The sequence below is a fragment of the Lolium rigidum genome, chromosome 5, assembly GCF_022539505.1.
Source record: "Lolium rigidum isolate FL_2022 chromosome 5, APGP_CSIRO_Lrig_0.1, whole genome shotgun sequence".
In the NCBI taxonomy this organism is placed as follows: domain Eukaryota; kingdom Viridiplantae; phylum Streptophyta; class Magnoliopsida; order Poales; family Poaceae; genus Lolium; species Lolium rigidum.
The window spans coordinates 27,885,790-27,892,731 of NC_061512.1; positions in this window are offsets into that span (position 1 = coordinate 27,885,790).

Here is a 6,942-nt window from a genome sequence, read left to right on the forward strand (position 1 = left end):
GGGCGAGGTGGCGGCTCGAGTGGGGCTGCAACGCTGGGCTGCTGCGCCCACAAATCAGAGGAGATACGGTGGCGGACGAGCTCCCCGAGGTGCCGCACCGCCGGACCTCATCCCTCCCGCGTTCTTGCTGCGCTTCCTCCCTCCCTTGATGAGCAGGATGAAGGGGAGGAGGGCAGCAGCGCCTCAGAAACCTTAGGGGAGGAGGGCGACGCGGCGGCTGGAGTGGGGCTGCAACGCTGGGCTGCTGCGCCCACAAATCGGAGGAGATAAGGTCCTCCGCACATCTCTGCCTCGTCATGCCATGAGGAGCTGCCGCACCCGAAGTGGGAGGACGTGGCCGATGGCGCCCGCCGGAGAGGAGACCGGCGACGGCTCGCCGGAGAGAAGACGGGCGGCGGGAGCGGGAGCAGGGAAGGAGGAGGCGGCGGGATCTGGGGAGGAGGCGGTGGGATCTGGGGAGGAGGCGGCTGTGGGATTGGGGGAGGAAGAAGATAGGGTTTGGCTGGGCACTCGGTTTTGTCTCCTGGCACGAGCGTTCGCGTCCAACCGCTGCATGACTCGTGGATCACTAGACGAAAAGGTAGCGAGGCGAGCGACCCAACCCGTGCAAGCAACGTGCCCATCGTGGATAGCCTAGGAGAGCCCCATGGGGGTGCAACAATCATACCTTTAGATTCTCATCCACCAATGCCCTGCCAAGACACTTCTTGCCATGTTGCATTCAACAAGTGAATGTTTCCATGAATCTTGGGCCCCACAAACGTGGCATCGGCTATTATCACTAATATTTCCGTGAAGACGAACATCAACAGTTGGTAGAGATAGCTTCGCCAATCTTCATAAGAACATTTTTATTTTAGATGGTACTTGGGTTTTCCACAAGGATGACCAATGTTTTTTCGCCCTGGCCATCTGACACTGCCGCCGTCCCTTCCAACCAAGCTTCCCTTCTATCTCTCGTCTCGACCAACATCCAATGTGCAGACCGTACCGTGAAAAATCCTCGCTTCTCATAATGCAAGTCCATAAGTCCTCTTGTTGCATTGTACTCGGAGGAATGTCTGGGATTATATGAGCATCAATGGGTACAATGTAGTGATAAGATGGATGCTACAGATGAAAGTTTGCCAGCCCAAATGTACAAATAGAAGATGGATGGGCCAGCCACCAGCCCAACCAGTCCGAAACTAAAAACGACCTCGTTGCTCCGCATTCCATTTCCTCCACGCGCCCATTTCCCCACGCCGCCGTCGACTCCGCACGCCGCCACCGGCGGCCATGGAGATTGAGCCGGGCGGTCCTAGTTTTATTTTAAGAGGGCGAAGTTAGCGGCTGTCGATTGCCGCGAAGAGTCGCAGGCGCCGACGCCGGCGTCGCCGGCGACTGAAGCTGCTGTTCCCGACCCTACAGCGACGGAGCGAACCGCCGCCCGTCGACCGCATCAGCAACCTCCCCGACCCCATCCTCGGCGAGATCGTCTCCCTCCTCCGCACCAAGCAAGGCGCTCGCACCCAGGTCCTCTCGACCCGGTGGCGCCACAACTGGCGCTCCGCCCCGCTCAACCTCGACCGCCGCGCGCCGCCTCCCCGACGACGACGACAAGCTCGGCCGCTTCGTGTCGCGCGTCATCTCCACCCACCCGGGGCCCGGCCGCCGCTTCCACGCGCGTCCCCGCCTACTGCCTCCAGGACCGGGCCGCTACGGTGGACGCCTGGCTGCGCTCCCCCGCCCTCCACGGGCTGCAGGAGCTCGACTTCTGCCACGTCTACAACTATCGGCCACGGACAGTGCTTCCGCTGGCGCCGCCGCCGGCCTCCGCGTTCCGGTTCTCGCCGACACTCCGTGTTGTCACCATCGGAAGATGCCTTCTCCCGGACAGCGCCGTCCAGGGGCTTCACCTCCCGCAGCTCAAGCAACTTGGGCTTGAAAGGGTGAGCATCTCCGAGGCCGTGCTCCGGAACCTGATTGCGAGGTGCCCCGCACTGGAGTGCCTGCTGATCTACTACATCCCTGCACTGGAGTACTGGATGGCCTGCGTGTAACCGTAGTCGCCGCACCCAAGCTGGCGACCTTAGGTTCCCTTCATGGCGAGATGTACCTCAATTCCACTGTTATTCAGGTAGGTGTCAGCTATGTACATCTTGCCTTCACCTGGCTCCTAACCTGTATTTCTATATGCAAAAATATTTCATGTAATCTGCGCTTCTATATGGCCTAATAATGCTGTCTTTCATTCTTGAAAAAGCGATTGCCCAACGATAGCCTGACGACGGTGGCGGGTGCTGTCAAAGTCTTGGCTGTTGATATCTTTTGTCTGGATATAAAGACGACGATTGAAGTGCTGAGATGCTTCCCATGCTTGGAGAAGTTGTATATTCAGCAGGTGATGATTCTTCATTGGTAACTCATGATGTTCACCTGCTCTTCTGATCCGCTACTGTTTTTTTTTTTTTGAGTGGTTGATATGTTTCATTGAATCTGTTCTTTTCAGTCAATAAGTGGCGATCTAAATTTATGGAAGCGTAAACACCAGAGTGTTATCAAATGTCTCGACCTTCGCCTGAAGACGGTAATTATGAGATCTTATCGGGGCATCAGGGCGCAAATTAACTTCGCCACATTCTTCATACTGAACGCGAAAGCGCTAGAGTTAATGACATTTGAAGTTGATGCCGAACATTACACCCGGGGCTTTTTAGCAGAACAGCGCAAGGAGCTTCTGTTGGAGAAAAGGGCTTCAAGAGGTGCTCGGTTTCGTTTTCAAACCACTAGACTCCTTCGTTGTTATTCTGAAATCAATAATGTTTGTGATTTGGACTTAAGTGATCCATTCCTATGTAAGCCTTGAACTCTGGTTAGCTCTCCGTCGAGGAGTTTTCTTGCCTATCTGACTATCTCTGATTGTCTTTCGTCCAACATGGTTAGTTCTCATGTTTGTAACTCTCTTCTGTATAAGTCCCACTGTCCTTAATTGAATCACTACTAGTACAGCCTTAGCCTTTGATTTCTGTCTGAATTCTATAACAAGTAACTATGTTATGTTTCTCTTTTCGTTATTTCACACACAGTCAATATTAACCAGTCAAGGCATCATGCACTGTTTCACTTGTACAATTTTATTGCGTATAGCACAAGTTTTGTTATTTGCATTGATTAGATCAGCCGTCATAATTGAAGATTCTAAGTTTCTAAACATAATAGCAAGTACTGCTGTCCATGGAAATTTGGACCGTGTATGGCCATGCACAATCTTAAATCAATGTTGAGTAACCAGCACTGCTTAGCAGCAGACAGAGGAAATTTTCTGGAGGTACCCATCCTGATATTGGCCGGAACATCACTAGGATTGACTGATTGTTACTACTCCCTCTGATGGAAATATAAAGCTGTTTTGAGATTTGTCTAGTCAATCCTATTTAGGTTTGACTATAATTATGAGTTTTTAACTAATATTCATAAAATATAACTGATAATTAGTATATCCATTATGAAATATGATTCCATAGTGTATAACTACTTTTATCTGAAGTAACATGATTTAATAGAAAGTGATGATCAAAGATTGCCTTGAATACTACACGATTCGAAACAGTTTACATTTGCGGTCAGACTGTGTATCATGGTTCAGGTTTGTTGTGGTTATTTTGGTTTTCTTTTTCTTCGAGTCATATTGCCCAGCTATTTTAAACTAGAGCAAGGAGCAGATTGGAATGAGGAAAAAAAATGTCCTGGTTTCACTACCAGATATGACTGATAAATATATACCTGGATGCAGACTAGCTGTCTGTGTGGATGGGTTAGTTTATATTAACATTGGGTACTAATTGATATTTCTATCTGTAGTAATGAAGACATCATTCCTTGATTTGAATTTAATCTTTCACTGAATCATCACTAAAGTGGCTACATGCAGCTATTGTAATGGCATCCTTCAGAGTTCATAGCTTTGAGTTTTTTTTTCGCTTCTGAAACTGTATCATCCTTCTGATGTAAATGAAGGGTAGTGTTGTTTGTTCTTCTTGAATGGCTGTAAAATACAACCTCCATCCAAAAATAAGTCTTAGTTTTGTCTAGATACGGGGCACATCTTAGTTCTAGATATATCCTTATCTAGGAAAATTGAGACACTTATTTTTGGATGGAGGGAATACCATCGATGGAATAAAAGGAATAGGTCGGTGGGTTTTGCTTGACTTCAAAGGCGCCATTGGGTGCTGTGTGTGAGCTGAGGATGGAAGTACAAGAAATCTATGTACACATAGATTGCCGAGGATCAATGTATTTTCCACTATCTGAAGATGACATGGAGTTGAGTGCTCTTCAGGCGAATCACACGGCTTGTGGTATGACCAGATGTACATGGTTAGCTATAGGCGCTGCTTTAGATAATTTACTCTTGTTATCAATATGATTGGTCGGAAGAATTGGATTTTCAGATTGTTCATTTCCAGTTAGTCTTTGGTCCAACATGGTTAGCTCTCATATTTGTAACTTGCTCTTCAAGTCAGCACTGTTCTTGAAACAAAATTTAAATGTATCTACTTCAACGAGCTTAACTTTCCTTTGTCTAATTTTTTTCTTCGATAAAGAGCATATATTAATACCGCGTAGATACCAATTACACTGCAACAACATCATGCCCTAATGGCATAAAGGATGCACACACCCAAAAAAGATAGAAGAATTACAAAAAAGAAAAGCTCCGCTACAGAGATTGAAAACTCTAAACAACAACTCTGACACCACCAAGATAACACCAGAAGATCAGTTTCTCCATAAGCGACACCTCCAAGAAGGAAATAGTGCACAGACGATGTCGTCGCCCAATCACAGATCTTATGTTTACACCTTGAAGAAAGTCCTCTCTCTCAAAACAATGCCTTCAACAAGAACATTGTCAGGCACAACCAGTTAAGGCCAGACCTTGGATTTTCACCCTGAAAGCTAGAACTATGAACTTCTCATGTGCAGTCGCCCCCACATACAAGTCGATGTTCAAAGTCACGAAGCTCCAAGCCAATTCCACCTCACCACCAAGATCCGACCACCGTTGCTCTTCCACCGACCTCGGATTTCATGACCTTCTCCGCCAGCACCGTGAAAACAAAACTCCATGATATTAACAACCAGCGGAGCTTCGAAGCGCTCCCTCTACCAAACGGTCAGATAAAAAAACATGGGTGCGCATGACCGAAAGCACCAAATCCAGCAAGCTTCAGGCATTGATCGCACAATGAATTTCGCCGGCAGGGCCTTCCGGAACATGACAATCCAGCCAACCCGGCAGAAGAAGCATCCGACCGATCTTCACTTGGCGCGAGAGGAATCCTAGGACAGCCACCATTATTCATGCCAAGCCGGGAAAATGACGAGACACGCAAAGAGGATGCCTCCGACAAGGTAACGACGTTAACGACGCCGCCATCATCCACCAAGACCGATGTCGAGGTGCGGTTCTCACCGGCTGCCCCGTCACTCCAAGCTCATCCCTGTCAGGATTCTCAGCGCCGGAGATCAGTGTTGGATCCTAAGATCCACCACACTCGATCCCATCTTGGTCGTCCTCCTCCGAAGGAGAAAGGCGCCACAGCCATGCCCGGGGCCGCCGCCCCGACGCCCAGAAGATGCAGCAGCGCCGCCGGCCGCCGTCGCTGTCGAAGAGGAGGTCGAGAACTCGCCACCGCGAGCAGCTCCAGCTGACGTCACGCCACGCATCTCAGCAGAAACAGATGTGTGGAGGGCGCCGCCTCTCACCCCTGGCCGCTCCCAATGGGCGCCTGTTATCACCAGAATCTGACCACATTGGAGTTGGGCCGAGATGAAGATGGGCTTGGAAGATTTACATCTAAGAGGAGTTTCTGAATCGGCCTTGGGGCTAGAATTTGGGCCAACGGGCCCGTGTATCTGTAAATATAGTAGACTACATGTCGGTTAGTTAGAATTTGGCTCGTGCACGGTTGGGATTAATCCCACGTTAGAAAGTCTACGGACTATAAATATGTATCTAGGGTTATGGAGAAAGGAGGACAATCACGTTCACAACAAACACAAATCAGACGCATCGCCACCCCTTATTTCGAGGGTTTCTTCCGGGTAAGCATCATGCTGCCTAGATCGCATCTTGCGATCTAGGCAGTATACGTTTATTCGATTACCTTGTGTTACTCGTGCTGAAGCGTTGTTGATGGCGAGTAGCACTATTTATCATAGATGTTTTAGGGTTTGCATTGATGCTTTTCTTATGCGTATCTCGCTTAGCAATGCCGTCCTTCGACATCTAGCTGTCCTTACACCCGAACAAGTGTAAGGGCAGCACCTTGCTTATTCGTTACCTAGTAGATCCAATCCGTTATAGTTGTTCCTTGTTTCAAGGATTAGTTTAATATCTCGCATGATTAGGCCTTATGTCTGGGGTTGGATGATCCGGTAGTACGCGAGGTGTTGCTTTACCGTTCCTATAAGGGATGTTCCGGGAATTAACTTTACGTTGGTTTTTAGGCCTCTTGTAGGGGTAGTTTACATCATCTTTCGTATCTGCTAGGCCCAACTACGCGTAGGATGTTCCGGTTATGCGGTGAAAACTCTAAACTGTCGTAGATTGGTTCAGCTTTGTTTTGATCAAGCGGGAGCCCCATGTCATCGTAATTCCAACGTGAACCATGGGGTAATCGGCTCTTTGAGCCGATCCACATGGCAACTCGAGAGCCGATCGGGCTCGTATTTAATGTTTACGTGTCTACCATGCAGGAGACTAATCGAAGCAATCCAACACCTTCCTGATCAGGTCTAGGTCAGGTGGCACGCCCTTGCAACCGCCAGGACGTGTGCCAGGACTTTGCGGGACGACGCGAGACGCCAGGGCCCACTAAGCGGTCATGGGAGTCTCCCGGCTCTTCGTGTTGCTTAACCACTGCTCGCCGGTGAGTTTTGGCAGGCAACACA